The sequence below is a fragment of the Macaca mulatta genome, chromosome 2 (assembly GCF_049350105.2).
Source record: "Macaca mulatta isolate MMU2019108-1 chromosome 2, T2T-MMU8v2.0, whole genome shotgun sequence".
Classification (NCBI taxonomy): Eukaryota; Metazoa; Chordata; class Mammalia; order Primates; family Cercopithecidae; genus Macaca; species Macaca mulatta.
In genome coordinates this window covers 141,657,462-141,675,162 of record NC_133407.1, presented here as the reverse complement: position 1 = coordinate 141,675,162, position 17,701 = coordinate 141,657,462, and the positions used below count along the sequence as shown (strand labels likewise).

The 17,701-nt window shown below is 37.5% G+C and overlaps 1 protein-coding gene across 2 annotated transcripts in view; it reads right to left on the bottom strand.

Annotated features, from left to right (window-relative positions):
- The window catches only part of CNTN4 (contactin 4), a 975,901-nt gene that overhangs the window by 138,359 nt on the left and 819,841 nt on the right, over positions 1-17,701 (bottom strand). The gene's annotated exons all lie outside the window — the stretch shown is intronic.

Here is a 17,701-nt window from a genome sequence, read left to right as displayed (position 1 = left end):
TTCTCTAATACACTTATTGCCACCTTCATCATCAAAGGGAGGAAGCTAATTTTTTTAAAGTATGGAGCACTGTATGTTTTGATGGATTTATTAAACTTTGAGGTATAATTTGTATTTGGTACAGTGTACCATTTGTGTGTGTACAGTTTGATGAATCTGATATACACCACCATGAAGATCAAGACACAGAATATTCTCATCTCCCTGTGGAGGGATTCTTTTAAAGAAAATTATTGTATGTTCAAGTGAATAAACATTTTAAAATTTCAGAAAATTGAAAGAGAAAGAAACAAAATTAGGAACTCCATAAGAATATATATTTTTAATTGTGTAGGTTAAAGCATTCCCTCTCTGATATGGTCACCACCTCTGCTTTGTCCCATGGTACTCTGTTCATATATATCTCCATTAGAGAACATGCTGAACTCTCTATATTGTCACCTTCTGTAAGCTTCTCCTTAAAAACAAGGCTTTGTTTAGCTTTTCACTGCAAGTACTTGGCTCATTTAGGAGAAGCTGTGACTTGCTTTTGGAGTGTAGGTATTGAGAAAGCTCTATTATATGCTTACCACTAGTGTTCTAAAAAATTCACTCATGCTAACACCAGTAACATAGTTATATGGAAATACTATTAGAGAATTATTTCTTTCCTAAAACAAAAGACACGTATTTGTATTCTCACAAAAGTAAAATAAAAGACATTTTTTCCTGGAAAATATCTATTTTCTTCTGAGTTAATTGAATTAATGTGTAAGAAGAGATTTTAGAATGGAAGGTTTCATTCTTGGAATCTTACCATATTTTAAAACCCTGACTCACTGCAGTCTGACCTGGTGGAATTTAATACTTAAGACCATGTTGAATGTAAAATTTAAATATAAACCACAAATTACTTAAAGGAGGACTGGGAGCGTGTGTTAGGTGAATGCGGGGGCTTGGGGGGTAATGAGGGCCAATTTCTTAAAAATTCCTAAATCATAGGCTAATGATTTTTAAAAATGAAAATAAACTTCAGTGGAAGCAAATTAAATCTTGATTACATTCTTTTGTTGTGGAAATACTTTCGGTAACTGCCCAGAAACAAATAAAGATGGAAAGGTTACTTTTTAACGGGGCCATGCAATGTACACCTGGGGCTGGTATTCTCACGGGAAGGTAAACTTTTAAAAATGAATCTTGTAGGCAATTGATATCTCAATCTGTTTACCTCAGATTTAAGGGGGAAGTCTATAATTCTGGGAGTAATTCAAAGATAATAATTGCAATTAATAAGTAGAGGGCAAGTACAGATGTACAAATGTTTTTGCTGCAATAAGATAAATGTATTTCTTGTGTGGTCTGCAAAATCATGTAATAAAAATTGTAGGGTTTATGAAAAAGACAGGGTCAGGACATACCTACTCAATATTTATGTAACGAGAACACTGCAAAAACAATAACCATCCTAGTAATTATCAAGCATAATTAAATATAAACATGATTTAAAAGATAAGTTAAATTCATCATAACTACTACAAAAAATGCAGTGTGTGTATGTGTGTGTGCACATGCATGAGAAGGTGGCTTGATGGAAGAAAGAAGAGTTGAGATTGCTAAGCTATGGAATAAGTGCAAATAGAAAGACTGAAAATTACGCAATAAGCACTGCCATGTAAGAGTACGTGGCCACACTGTGCCAAGAGGAAGAATGTGGCATGAATGGGAATCACGTGCAGTAGGTATTTTCCCTTGGCTAGCTGTGTTAATCTGTGTTTGTGGGCTTTGTGTTGCGTTGCTGCTACTTAGTAAAATACCTGAACAAATCCAGGGTCTATGTTACACTGACATCACTCCCCTACTTACCAATCCCACGTAAGCTAAGTCACAGAAAAGTGTTTCAGCAGAGCAAACTCAATGCAAACCCCTGAACTGACACAAAAATGTAAAAAGCAAACAAACAAACAAACAAAAAAACAGTCAGGTATTCTTGAAGTTTTTTTTTTTTTTAAGAATATTTTAAAGGAATATTTAAAGGAAATTGAGTTACAAATCTGTATCTCATAAAAATCCCTTCTTAAAACTATATCTTTCTACACACATATATTTTTATCACTTTAGGCAGACATTTTTCATCCATTCAGGAGGAATTCTGCAGTAGCATTTGAAATGAGTTTACATAAATCAAACTGTGCACAACACATGGGCATATTTGTCAAAAAACTATATTTTGCTTTTACAGGATTTATCAGATAGACAGAAACCAGAAACCACACCTTTCAGTTTCAAAAGCATTTGTAATGTACTATTTGTGTGCCATATAATCTTTTGAATATCTTAGAGATAAGACTGGCTCGAACTTCTTTTACTAATTACAATGGAATTAAAAATTCAAGGCCAGGCAGGATGGCTCATGTCTGTAATCCCAGCACTTTGGGAGGGTGATGTGGGCAGATCACGAGGTCAGGAGTTCGAGACCAGCCTGGCCAACATGGTGAAACCCCGTCTCTAGTAAAAATACAAAAATTAGCCAGGCGTGGTGTTGTACGTCTGTACTCCCAGCTAATGGGGAGGCTGAGGCATGAGAATCACTTGAACCTGGGAGGCGGAGGTTGCAGTAAGCCAAGATCATGCCACTGCGCTCCAGCCTGTGGGACAGAGCTAGACTCCATCTCAAAAAAAAAAAAAAAAAAAAAAAAAAAATCAAGTTCTTTTCTTTTGTTTACTCAGTTTACTTAATTAGCTTCTGAAGTTATCGAACCCTGCAAATCTATCAGTTGTAACCATAAACTGCAGTGCTTTTAAGGGAAAAGAGTCAGAACCTCATCAGTTTTTGAATACTTGAGCCATTAATCGATTTCTTAACATTCTCCCATTTTGTGACCATCTTTTGCACCTGAGATGCTGTTCAGCTTGTAGGATGATGTTTTTTCCTATTTGTACCCTTTATTCTCATCCCCAAACACTGATCTAAGGCAGGTCTGAAAGAAAAGAGAAAGGGACCTGTTTTATGTGACATTCACAGATAATGACATTTTAAAAGTTATTGGTAAAGTCCCCAAAAGGGCACTATTAGAATCTAACCTTTGCTGGCACTTAAAAAATTAGTGCACATGGAAGGGAAACTTCAGTAGGTTTCCAGTAGCTTGGAAAAGACAAAACCAACTGTCAAATTACCCCTTATGTCTGAGAGTAGCTGAGATAGTGGGAGATCCTTATTTGCTATATTTAATATACTTATATGATAATATTTCTCACATGCACTGCTAGAGGGCACCACTCCCTCAGTGTTCGAATGAGCTGTATTATGGGACCTCTCCCATGTGAGAAATGCAAATTTTTATTATTTATCAATGATCTTTATTACATTATCTATGAGAAGCATGTGGCTGAGAGAAGCCCTCTATGTAATTCACAACTATTTGTTTTTAGTTAATTCAATGACTTCTGGTCATATATCAAGGGTATTTTAAGTGGCCAATAGAACCCCTTAAAAACAAAAGTGTTTTGCCTTAGTGTCATTTCTCAAGAGAAACAGTAGAATGATAACTCCTTAACTAGATAGGCAGTGGCAGTCCTATTTGGGAAATATATGGATGTGATGTCTTACTATATTATTGAAGAAGAAAGGATTATTATGTATGCCAGTTCTATCACAGTCTGTGATAGAAGCATCACTGGGAACACTGCCAGTTGATGGAGAATATTAAGGCCAGCTTTTTTGGAAGTTCAGCATTTCTTATTACTTTAACCTTTGTCTACTCTCTTTAACTATTACCTCATCATTCCCCCAAAACAAGCTTAGAGTGAATGCATTAATTCAACTCTTTTCACTACTGAGGAGAAAATACTGGTATCAGATTATGAGACCCCAAATTTCTTCTGGCCTGTTGGATTGGTATCTAGAAAGAAGGCTACTGGTAGAAGATTTCTTCTTTCTAGGTCCACTGTTTTAGAATGGCTGATTCAAAAATCAGCCCTCTCTGAGGTCAGATGTGGTGGCTCACGCCTGTAATCCCAGCACTTTGGGAGGCCAAGGCGGGAGGATCACTTGAAACCAGGAGTTCAAGACCAGCCTCAGTAACACAGTGAGACTCAGTCTCTACAAAAAATAAAAAAAATTAGTCAGGTGTAGTGGTGCATGCCTGTAGTCCTTGCTTCTTGGAAGGCTGAGGTGAGAGAAGATCACTTGAACTCAAGAGTTCAAGGCTGCAGTGAGCTAGGATTACACCACTACACTGCAGCTTGGGTGACAGTGAGACCCTCTCTCTTAAAAAAAAATAAATCAGTGCTCTCTGATTATGAATGATATTAACAAGGAGACTCTCAACACAACTGTGAAGTAGATGATTTTTCCATTTTGATGTTAGCATGATATGTCCCTTCTAATGTCCCTAATATCCATCCTCCTATTGTTTTGGTCTAATTTACGGAATGCCCTGTTTCCTGATGACTCCAATAATGCTTCTTCCATGGGCAGCTCTTGGGTTTATAAACTCCTATTCCTTTGGGCACATTATTATAAAACAAAAAAATTTATAATCACAAGATTGTTTTCAGGATTAAATAAAACAATACATGTATTGAACATAAAGTACTTAGCATAGTATTTGATCCAGATTAAGAATTTCATACCTCCCCTCTCCACTGTTATTTCCATTACTGCACTACCCCAACCACCATTATCACAGACTTTTTTATGTTGAAAAATTTCTTAAGAGTCAGAGAAACACAACATTGTTTGAAAATAGAAAATGTTTATTTTCAAATAATTATAGACCCACAGAAAGTACCAAATACAATACAGAGAGGTCCTGTGCATCCTTCACCCAGTCTCCCCCAATGGTTACATCTTATGTAGATACAGTTAAATATCAAAACAAAGAAACTGATACTTGGTATAATGTGTATATATCACACATGTAGACTGGGCAAAAGCACCAGGAAATTGAGATAGGGAACTATTCTATTGTCACAGGGATCTTCCTCTTGCTTCCCCTTCATAGTCATATCCAGCCTCCTCCTACCTCCCCTCTGTAACTCCTGGAACTGACCTCTTCCCCATTACTACGGTTCAGTCATTCTGAGAATGTTTTAGATACATATGTGTGTGTGAGAGAGTCTGTGTGTGTGTGGTGTGTAATCACACAGTATGTGACCTTTAGGAGTTTTTTGTTCCTTTTTACTGCTGAGTATTACTTGCTGCTTTGGGTAAGAAATATGTCTTCAATATTGGCACTTCGGGCTCTATGATAACTGACAAATACTTTTGAGCACAGGAGCCATTTCAAGATCTCTCATCTTTCTCTGTCAACAAGTAGGATCAGGTGTGGCCTTTTTATTTTTTTTAATAAAAGATTTGAAAAGTCAAAAATTAGTTACATGAACATAGGTGGAAGTTTTTTCTTATTCCCAGAAAAATATTTTAAAGACATTTTAGAACATTATTTCTTATATAAATAATCAACAGGTTGATTAAAAATAATTCTTATATAATGCTTTAAGCAGGGCCTCAGCTGCTAAATTCTCATTAACCTCCTTTGAGCCATCCTATCCCTATAAAGATAGTAAGACAGTCTGCATTTTAAACACTCTGTAACCACATTGGCTTTCTTATATCAGTCCAAATTGGTGATATTTCATTTATATGTCAGTGTCTTACACTCTTACACAAACTCATGCTCTCGGTTAGGCAAGTAGTGTATAGTATGCAATGTCTGCTGAATGAACAGAAGAGAGTCATCAGACTATGACAGTGGGAACCCTAGAATTTCAGTGGTTAGGAAATAGTAGCTCTTGTTATTAGCTATTATTAGAACTAGAATTTCAGTGGTTAGGAAATAGTAGCTCTTGTTATTAGCTATTATTAGAACATCAGTTCCTTGAAGGCAAGAATATGTATCCTGGATCTGTATATCCCTTGGACCTGGCCTGGTGCTTGACACAAAGTTGATATTTAATCAATGAATCTATTGAAGAATTGAGTAAATTTTTAAAAAGCAACAATCTTTTTTTTTTTTTTTTTCTGAGAGAGAGTCCTGCTCTGTCACCCAGGCTGGAGTGCAGTGGTGTGATCTCGCGGCTAACTGCAGCCTCTGCCTCCTGGGTTCAAGCGATTCTCCTGCCTCAGCCTCTTGAGTAGCTGGGACTACAGGTGTGAGCCACTACACCTGGTAATCTTTTTTTTTTTTTTTGTATTTTTAGTGGGGATGGGGTTTCATCATGTTGGCCAGGCTGGTCTTGAACTCCTGACTTCAAGTCATCTTCCTGCTTTGGCCTCCCAAAGTGCTGGGATTATAGGCGTGAGCCACCATGCCCAGCCAAAAAGCAACCATCTTTCTTTTGTCTGACTTCTGGCATAATTCAAGTAAGAGCCTCTTTTCCTTTTGTGCATTATAAAAAATGTTGATATTTAATCAATATCTGATGAATTAATGTACGTTGCAGGAAAGAAGTCAGGGATTCTGTTCAAAACAGGAAATTCCCTTCTCATGAGGCTTTGCCTGGACACCACATCCCTTGCTCCCCTTCATATAGGGTTGTGAATGGCTTCTTCAATTTCCAGTCCTGTGTACAGGACATGACATCCTCCTTGGAGTTGTACCTCAGTCTAATGAAACAAATTATCCAAAAAAATACCACATAGGCTGTTTATACTACTAAATCATCTGAACTGGTGTGATAGTAAATGTTTTACAAGTGGCTCTCTAAACAAAAGAAAACAAAAGAAAACACCAAAGAATTTGGTTTGTAGTCCTTGCCAATTTCTGTGGTGTAAATATTCCTACCTTGGCCAATTTCTTTTCTTTTTTTTTTTTTTTTTGAGATGGAGTCTCACTCTGTCACCCAGGCTGGAGTGCAGTGGCCCCATCTCAGCTCACTGCAAGCTCCGCCTTTCGGGTTCACGCCATTCTCCTGCCTCAGCCTCCTGAGTAGCTGGGACTACAGGCGCCCGCCACCTGGCACGGCTAGTTTTTTTTGTATTTTTTAGTAGAGACGGGGTTTCACTGGGTTAGCCAGGATGGTCTCGATCTCGTGACCTTGTGATCCGCCTGTCTCGGCTTCCCAAAGTGCTGGGATTACAGGCTTGAGCCACTGCGCCCGGCCAGCTTGGCCAGTTTCAAGCTATCAACATGAAGTCACTGAATGCTGGATTGAGAAGAGATACATAGAATCAGCCCCGGCCACTGAGCTAGCTCTAGCAGGTAACCGCCTTTCCCTGCGTTTCCCACAACATACACACAGGGCAAGTACACCCTGGCAGTTCAGCTTTCCCCAGATTTGGGTCTTGTTCTGCAGAAGCACATGGTCTCCTCTTTCCTCACCAGTATGCCCAATAGCTGACCCAGCACTGAGAAGGTAAGAACTTCACTTTGAGTTTACTTGCTCAAAGAATGTGTCCCCTGAGGCTTTGTGACACAAGGTATCACAGCAGTTTCATGCACTTCAGTGATACAGGCTCTATTCTAGACATGCAGGCTCACCAGAACCATATTACAATGTAGATGAGCTATGTTTATGTAATGTGGCAGTGACTGATATCTTGCTTATCATGCTCTTTCAGTAAAGCACCGGAAACAGTTTTGTAGGCAATGAAAGCATATAGTTTGCCTTTGTGCTATGTTCATTTTCATCACATTCAAAAGACTTTACTGAAAGCAACATGCCTTACACTAAGTACAAATGACTTTCTTTAGGAGTCTAGAAGATCCGTGGTCTTCTCACGCTGGAAAAGGAAGAGATGAAATGTTGTTGGTGCCAATGCTCTTCTTCTGTTAAAAAAAATGCCTCACATGACTGATAGAAGTTTTGTTGGGTCATGTTGCACTCTTGGATAATGTAACAAGGGAAGCATGGATTAACTGGACACAGGGTGGTTATACCAACAGAACAGTCCTGTCCTCCTTCCAACCTCTACATAATCTTATGAGTTACAAAGGTACTCTGCTGTGATGGCTTAAGATTGGATAGCAAAGGGATCTAGACAGTGGAGTATAGATCTGTGGCACCTCAAATAAACTCAATTTAACTGACCATAAAAATCACCAGGATAAGCTTGTTAAACGTACACACTCCTGAACTCCATCCACTATGAGAGAGACAGAGACCTATGATTTTACAACTTTTTGCCACTGAAAATGTGATCCCTAGAGCAGAAGCATTGGCATCACCTTGAAGTTTACTAGAAATGCAGAATCCCAGCGCCCACCTCAGACCTGAAATTCGAATCTAAACTTAACAAAATTCCCAAGTAATTCATATGAGCCTTCAAGTTTGAAAAATACTGCTAAATCTTCTATTTTTAAAATTGTAGTAAAAAGCACATAACAAAAACTTTACCATCTTGACCACGTTTAACTGTACAGTACAGTAGTGTTAACTATATGCACACTTTTGTGCAACTCATTGCTAGAATGTTTTTATTTTGCAACACTAAAAGTTGATACCCATTACCCAGCTCCCCGTTTCCTCCTCTCTCCTAGCCTCTGGTAACAACACTACTTTCTGTTTCTATGAGTTTGACTATGTTAGACATCTCACAAAGTGGAATCATGCAGTATTTGCTTTTTGTGACTGGCTCATTTCATTAGCATAATTTCCTCAAGGTTCATTTATGTTGTAATACATAACAGAAATAATAGTCCATTGTATGTATATAAACACATTTTCTCTATCCTTTCAACTATCCACAGACATTTAGGTTGCTTCCACCTCCTCGTTATTGTGAATAATACTGCAATTAATATAGGTGTGCGAATTTCTCTTCAGGATGCTGTTTTCAATTATTTTGAATATATACCAAATGTTTGGATTGCCAGGTCATATGGTAATTCTGTTTTTAATTTTCCGAATGTAAGGTGGATGAGTAACATCATGCTTAGCAGTGAAAAATTGAAAGCTTTTTCTCTAAGATCAGAAACAAAGCAAGGATGCCCACTCTCAGCACTTCTATTTAACCTAGTATTGGAAATCCTAGGCAGAGCAATTAGAGAAAGAATAAATAAGTAAATACATAAATAAAAGCCATCCAAATTGGAAAGGAAAGAAGTAAAATTTTTCATTAAGGCTTTCATTAGGTTGAGGTACTTTCCTTCTCTACTTTGTTGAGTGTTTTTATCATGAAAATATATTGAAATTAGGGAGGGCACAGTGGCTCACGCCTGTAATCCCAGCAATTTGGGAAGCCGAGGCAGGAGGATCACTTGAGGTCAGGAGTTTGAGACCAGCCTGGCCAACATGGTGAAACCCCATCTCTACTAAAAATACAAAAATTAGCCAGGCATGGTGGTGTGCACCTGTAATCCCAGCTACTCAGGAGGCACAGGTGGGAGATATGCTTGAACCTGGGAGGTGGAGGTTGCAGTGAGCCAAAATGACATCACTGCACTGCAGCTTGGGCGACAGAGTGAAAAAAAAAAAAAAAAAAGACATGGTTTGAATTTTGTCAAATGCTTTTTCTTCATCAATTGGAATGATCACGTGGTTCTGGTCCTTCATTCTGCAGTGTATTATATTAATTGATTTTTGTATGTTGAGTCATCTTTGCATTTCAGATATAATTCCAATTTGACATTGTGTATAATCCTTTTAATGTGCTGCTGAGTTGAGTATGCTAATATTTTGTTGACAATTTTTGGATCAGTGTTCATCAGGGTTATGGTCTGTAGTTTTCTTGTGTCCTTGTTTGTTTTTGGTTTTAAGACAATGCTGCACTTACAGGATGAGTTTAAATATGGTCCCGCTTCTTCAATTCTTTGGAAGCGTTTGGGGAAAACTGGTGTTAATTTTTCTTTAAACATTTGGTAGAATTCTCCAGTGAGGCATCTGGTCCAGGAATTTTCTTTATTGGGAGGTTTAAATTACTGCTTCAATCTCCTTACGAGTGTTAAGTCTATTCACATTTCTATTCCTTCAAGACTCAGTCTTAAGCAGTTGTATGTTTCTAGCAATTCATCTGCTTCTTCTAGGTTATCTAATTTTTCAGTGAATGATTATTTATAGTGGTCTTTATACTCCTTTTTATTTCTGAATCATCTGTTTTATGTCTCTTCTTTAATTTCTGATTTTATTTACTTGAGTACTCTCTTTTCTCAGTCTACTACGGGTTTTTCAATCTGGTTGATCTTTTTAAAAATCAACTCTTGTTTACACTGATTTTTTCCCTATTATTTTTCTGTTCTATATTTCCTTTATCTCTGCTCTAATATATATTATTTCATTACTTCTGTTGATTTTTCAGTTTTTAAAATCTTTTTCTAGTTCCTTGTGGTGCAAAGTTAGGGTGTTGATTTGAGATATTTCTTCTTTTTTAATGTAAGCATTTATCATTATTAACCTCCCTCTTATTACTACTTTTGCTGCATCCATAAGTTTTGGTATGTTGTATTTTCATTTCCATTTGTCTCCTGATATTTTCTAAATTACACTGTGACTTCTTCTTTGACCCATTCATTGCTTAAGAATGAGTTGTTTAATTTTTACGTATTTGTGGATTTTCTGTTTTCCCTCTGCTATCAATTTCTACTTTCATTCCATTATAGTCAGAGAGGCTATTACGTATGATTTCAATTTTCTTAAATCTGTTAAAACTTATTTGTACCCTAACATATGGTCTTTTATGGACACTGTTCCATGTGTGCATGAGTAGATTTCATATTCTGCTGTAGTAGGGAGCAATGTTCTTTATATGCTTATTAGGTCCAACTGGCCTATAGTGTTGTTCACATCCTCTGCTTCCTTATTTGTCTTTTGTCTGATTGCTCTATCCATGATTGAAAATAGAGTATCAAAGTATCCTACTATTGTGCTGCTATTTCTCTCTTTAGTTCTGTCAATGTTTGCTTCATACACTTGGAAGCTCTAATACTAGGTGCATACATATTTCTAACAGTTACATCTTTCTGATGAATCAGTCCTTTTGTCATTATATAATGTTTTATTTGTCTCTGTGACACTTTTTGTCTTAAAGTTTATTTTGTCTGATATTAATACTGTCACCTCTGCTCTCTTTAGGTTCTGGTTTGCGTGGATTATTTTCTTCTATTCTTTCATTTTCAGCTTGTGTGTATCCCTAGATCTAAAGCATGTCTCTTATAGACAGCATATAGTTAGATCCTGTTTGTTTTTAATCCATTCAGTCAACCTATATCTTTATACTGGGGCATTTAATCAATTTACATTTAAAATAGAGATAGAGAAGAGCTTACAATTGCCATTTTGTTCAACTGTTTTATGTAGCTTTTGTGTTTACCCTTTCTCCTCTTTCTTCTTTTGTGTCCTTGATTTTTGTTTTCATTTTTATTTATTTGTTTATTTTTGAGACAGAGTCTTACTCTGTCACCTAGGCTGGAGTACAGTGGTATGATCTTGGCTCACTGCAGCCTCCGCCTCTCGAGTTCAAGTGAGTCTCATACCTCAGCCTCCTAAGTAGCTGGGATTATAGGCATGTGCCACTACACCCAGCTAAACTTTGTATTTTTAGTAGACACGGGGTTTCACGATGTTGGCCAGGCTGGTCTTGAACTCCTGGCCTCAAGTGATCTGCCTGTCTCAGCCTCCCAAAGTGCTGGGATTACAGGCATGAGCTACTGCACCCAGCCTTGTGTTTCCCTTATTTTTAAAAATGACTATGTTTTGATTCACTGCTCATTTCCCTTTGTGTATATTATATAGATATTATCTTTGTGGTTACCACTGTAATTATACAGCACATCTTAAAGTTATAATAATCTATTCAAGCTGGCAACAATTTAACTTCAATCATGTATAAAAACTATTTATTTATATGCTCCCCCACTTTGTTACTGATGACACAAATTACCTCCTTTTATATTGTATAGTTATTAATACAGATTTATAGTTACCTTTTATACTTTTTAAAAAATTCTATACCAGATTTTTATAAAAGTGATTTTTGTACCTACAATATTACAGGATTTTATATTTGTCTGTATGTTTACCTTTATCTAGGAGTTTTACATTTTCATACGGTTTTGTGTTATTTATCATCCTTTCATTTCAACTTGAAGGACTCCCTTCAGCATTTCTTAGAGGGTAGATTTGGTGGTGATAAACTCATTCAGCTTTTGTTTATCTGGGAAAGTTTCAATTTCTCCCTCATTTTGGAAGGGCAGTTTGCCAGATATAGTATTCTTGATTGGCAGCTCTTTCTTTCAGCACTTTGAGTAGATCATCCCACTCCCTTTTAACATGCAGTTTCTGCTGAAAAATCTGTTTATAATCTTATAGATGCACACTTGTTTGTGATGAGTTGCTTTTCTCTTGCTGCTTTCAGGATTTTCTTTTGGTCTCTTGACTTTTGACACTTTGATTATAATGTGTCTCAGTGTAGATCTCTTTGGATTCATCCTAGTTGCAGTTCTTGAGCTTCTAAAATTTGTGAGTCCATTTCCTTGCTCAGACTTGGGAAGTTTTCAGCCATTTTTTCTTCAGATAGGCTCTCTTGTCATTTTCTGTCTTTATTCTCTGCAAATTATGTAACACTTATATTGTTGCACTTGATGGTGTCCCATAGACCCTTCAGCTTTCTTCATTTTTCTTCATTATTTTTTCCTTTTTGCTCCTCTGCCTCAATAATTTCTAATGTTCTGTCTTTGAATTGCTGATTATTTTTTTCTGTCTGGTCAAGCCTGTTGTTGAATCTCTCTAGTAAACTGACTACTATATTCTGAATTCACATATTGTATTTTTCAGCTCCAGAATTTCTTTGAGTTCATTTTCATCTTTTATCTCTGTTGATACTCTCATTTTGTTCATGCCTCATTTACCTGATTTCCTGTAGTTATCTATCTGTACTGTCTCTTAATTTCTTGAGCATCTTTATGACAGTAATTAGAATTCTTTGGTAATTGATACACCTCTATTTCTTTAGGGTTGATTTCTGTAAATATAATTTGTTCCTTTGGTTGGGTCATGTCTTCTGGTTTCTATGTGTGCTTTATTATTTTCTGTTGGAATTCTGGCATCTAAAAAATAAGACACTTCTCCTAGTCTCTGCAGTCTGAGAACAATCATGCAGCTGGAGATTCTGCAGATCTCTCAAGCCTTTTCTGGTGATGTGTCTTCGCTGGGCTTTTGTATGTAATCCCCTAATTGAAGACTTGTTGGTTTCTACTCAGGAGCTTCCCTTCGTGTCTTTATCAGATACTGTGGACTTTCTAGTGCTGTAGGAAGCATTAGATTTCCCTCTGTTGGTACTGGACCTCCCCTAGTGTCTGTGGTACAGCCTGATACCAGACCAAGCCATGCTGATATCCTTTGTTCTCATGGGGCCTCCCACATAGGCCAGTTTCTGTCATCACTTAGATTCAGGCAAAACAGAAACCACTCCCTCAGGTAGTACTTCCCCCTCAAAAGTAAAAATATTAGATGTACTTTCCACTCTTTTCTTTCCCTCCTCAGCAAGGAATTAGGAATTGGAAGTTTTGGCCAGGCGCGGTGGCTCAAGCCTGTAATCCCAGCACTTTGGGAGGCCGAGGCGGGTGGATCACGAGGTCAGGAGATCGAGACTATCCTGGCTAACATGGTGAAACCCCGTCTCTACTAAAAATACAAAAAACTAGCCGGGCGTGGTGGCGGGCGCCTGTAGTCTCAGCTACTTGGGAGGCTGAGGCGGGAGAATGGCGTGAACCCGGGAGGCGGAGCTTGCAGTGAGCCAAGATCACGCCACTGCACTCCAGCCTGGGAGACACAGCGAGACTCCGTCTCAAAAAAAAAAAAAGGAATTGGAAGTTTTCTACTGATACCTCTGTGCTATGCTGAGGGCAGTAGGAGGTCCTCTAGCAAGCGAGTGCCATACATTTTCCTACAGTGCTTTAATGTTATTGGCTTTACACTTGACTGGAGTGCAGAAATCTCTTAACTGGTTTTATTTCTTTCAACGGCAATTGGTCCATTGGGGAATACGGGTCTGGGGCTTCCCTTTTGGCTATCTTGATGACAACACTCCCCACTACCAAATCTTGAATGTCAATCTAATTAATACTCTTTAGATTAGGCTCCCCAAATGCAATCAATTTTGCCAGAAGGTGGTGGAGGGGGAAAAATAGTTACTTCATTTATGTATTCATTCACAAATTCAAAGAACTTGAGGTAGATAATGGTAAAAGACATAAAGTAGTAAATACATTTAAAATATGACTCAATTCAAACGGTGGAAATGTAGAAAACAATCTCACTAGAATTAGTACAACAGAGTTAAATTAGTCCCAGACTGGCCAAAGAAAAAAATAACATTATTTCTTTCTGACTGATGAAAAACTTGGCTTCTTTACTAGAAGATGCAAACTTTCTTCTTTTAAGAGAGAAATTCTACATTTTATGAGAAATTTATTGGAAATATCTTTATGTAAAGGACTACAGACTTCAAGATGGATAATCTCTTCACAGCAGTTTTACAGAACATTCAGAAATTTTGGTTATAGGATTGTATATAAAGTGTTAATGCTCAGTGATGCCTTAGGCTGCATTCTAGAGTAATATTTTAAACTGTAACTCACTGATTGCATTTCTTTGGGGGAATTGATGTAAGGGATTATCATAATATGCATCATAATATTTATCAGCTTTCAATGTCTCCCCTCAGTTGGCTTTAATGACCAGAGTCATGCCATACAGCACTTTAGCTCAATCCTCACATGGCAGTCTGTCAAGACATCCTGTGTGCTTTATTCCTATTCACTCTCTTGTTGAAATGGGGCCTTCAGCCATGGTTGGAATCTCTGGTGCCTGCTCTTTCTCTCATACAGGGGTACTTTGGATTCAGAGTGCTTTTTGATCCAAAATCAGATATTTTGGTAGGGAGACTATGTTCAATTTTTTAAAACAACAACAAAAGCCCTCTGTGTAGGACAGATTTCCTATTTTAGGACAGTGGTTCTCAAAGGGTGGTCTTGGATCAGCAGCATCAGCATCAACATCACTTGTTAGAAATATAAATTCCCAGACCCCTCTCTAGAACTACTGTATCAGAAATTCTCAGGGTAGAGCTCAGCAATCTGTGTATTAACATGTCCTCTAGATTATTTTGATGCATGATAAAGCCTGAGAATCAATATTTTAGGAAAATTCAATGGCTTTTTAAACCTGATCAATTAAAGCAATAGTTCTCAAATTCTTTTGTTCTTTGGAGTCACAACTGGGGAGCTTTAAGGAAAAATGCCTGGTTCCTAGGACCAGAGACTGAATTAGTTGATAACGAGTATGGCATGCCATCAGGATATTAAAGAGTTCCCCAGATTATTGCAATCTGCAGAAAAAATGGGAAGCACAGAACTGGGATTTACTGGTGATTTCGTGGCTATCTCTAAGTTTTTGCTATGGATACTAACTAAGAGCAAAACAAACAAAAAACAAACAAACAAAAAAACAAGAAAAAGCCCAAACTTTCTTATATTGTTATAAACACCTTTAGGTTTGCAAAGGCGTTCACATGTAAGTCTGTCAGTTTTCATAGTAAGATAAGTAATGACATCCTCCTACTACTGGTAAGTATATGCTCAATAACTTGATAAAGATACCAAATTTGATTTTGAGAGCCAAGTACACAGCTTCCCTCTTCATGACAACTTAAGTAAAGCTCTTGCCTAGATGACTGCAGTTGGGTAAGAAAAACATTTGTCCTCTCATTAGATGCTGATCACACTCAGCACATTTGATTATTTTGTAATCTGGCTCAACGAGGCAGTTGAGAAATCAGACTTAGATGCAGATGAGCGCTTGTGAAAGTCCCTATGAAATAACTTTTAGTTTAGCCTTAATGTTTTTCTAATTTGGGAGCCAATCATCTGGATAGATGCCAAATTAACTAGATAATTGCTCAAGGTTGCACCTCACTTTAAATGGACCATCAGTTACTTGATGGTATTTGATTATCCTGCCAGGGTCAGATGTGTTCCATCACACAGGCCAGGAGAACCCCCAGGATATTGAACCATTAGACATAATTTCCTCAGGGTAGAAGCTACTTCTCCTCCATTATACAGTCCTGGAAAAGTCAAGTCATATTGAAAAGACAACTGGGCAGATACCCACTCATCCTTAGGGATGGCTCTTCCCATTGGAAAATCAATTTTTTTTTTCACAATACTCTCATATATAAGCAAAATCAAAGATTTTTGATTCCTACCACTTCTGCAACCCCACTTAAGGGTAGCTTTGGAAGTGATTAATACGGAGTTTTTATAAAAGCTAGCCTCATTACTTCAAGGTGGAAATGGGTCTGAGGCACAGTTTATGTTCCAGAAATCTCCCTTCTGGATTAGACTTAAGTTAGACTTTACCTAATACCCCATCCTTGTTTGGTTCCTCCTTCTTCCTTATTCTGCTTTTCCTTACAGGTTTTTCCTGGAGAACACTCTTTCAGTGAATTGCAGATACCTGAATGCTTGCCTCAGACTTGCTTTGGAGACCTTAACTATCCTCTATATTTACCCAATGATTTCAAGTTTGGCAATTTAATCAGCAGTCCCCATCACCAATATTATCATCTGAGTGGACACAAATACTAAACATGGGTAGAACTATTACTTTAGAACAGTTATTTTTTCACCAACAAAATACCTAATTTAGTTATAAATACTTTTTAAGTTATGTATAGAAGATTTAGTTTCCCCATTATTACAAGACTCTATTTACTCTAATTGTAATACACCTTCATGAGTCGGGGAATAATGGTTATCACCCAGGGAGTTGTGCAGCACCTCAAGGATGCCTACAGGGGTATATCCCACAAGTGAATCTCATCCATGACTCAGATTAATACAGCAGAAAAGGTCTGGGAACAGTTGCCTTGGGAAATAATAAGCTATCAATTGTAATAGTTCAGTCACAGACAAGGACACTTCCATTTGATGTACTCATAACCAGGCCTACCAATATACTGACCTCAAGATAAAAGTCTCTCTATGGCGTTTGCCCATCCAGTGAGTAAATCACCCAGCACACAGATTAACTATTTAGCAGCTTAAATCCATTAAATACAGACATGTTACATACACATTAAATACCAAGGCAGAACACATACAATAAAACCAAGGGAAAAACCTATTAAATACATGCTTCCTAACTGTCTCTTATTCATGACTGTAGGGCTATCACTCAACATTAACAGGAATCTCCTCTATAGCATTGAAGATTCCTGAAATTTAATCAAAACATGGAACCAACATATATATTTTTTCTTTCTTATACAGATTATCAAGAGATATTTTTTTTTTTTTTGAGACAGTCTCACTCTTTTACCCAGGCTGGAGTGCAGTGGCGCAGTCTTTGCCTCCCAGGTTCAAGTGATTCTCCTGCCTCAGCCTCCCAGGTAGCTGGGACTACAAGTGTGCACCACCATTTCCAGCTAATTTTTGTATTTTTAGTAGAGATGGTTTTTTGCCATGGTGGCCAGGCTGTTCTGGAACTCCTGACCTCAGGTGATCCACCCACCTCTACCTCCGAAAGTGCTGGGATTACATGCGTGAGCCACCACACTCGGCCAAGAGATAATCTTAACAAGAGATTATCTTGTTTCCATTTTGTTTCTTTGTTCAATTCAGCATCCTCATGATTATAACACAGGTAATGACAATTTAGTTATTTGATCCAAAAAAACCAAACTATTACTGCTATACAAGGAACAAAGTGACTTGTGGAAAACAATCATATTATAGCTTACCCAAGTTAACCAGTATTAATTTCTGAGTAGTTTTAAATAGTC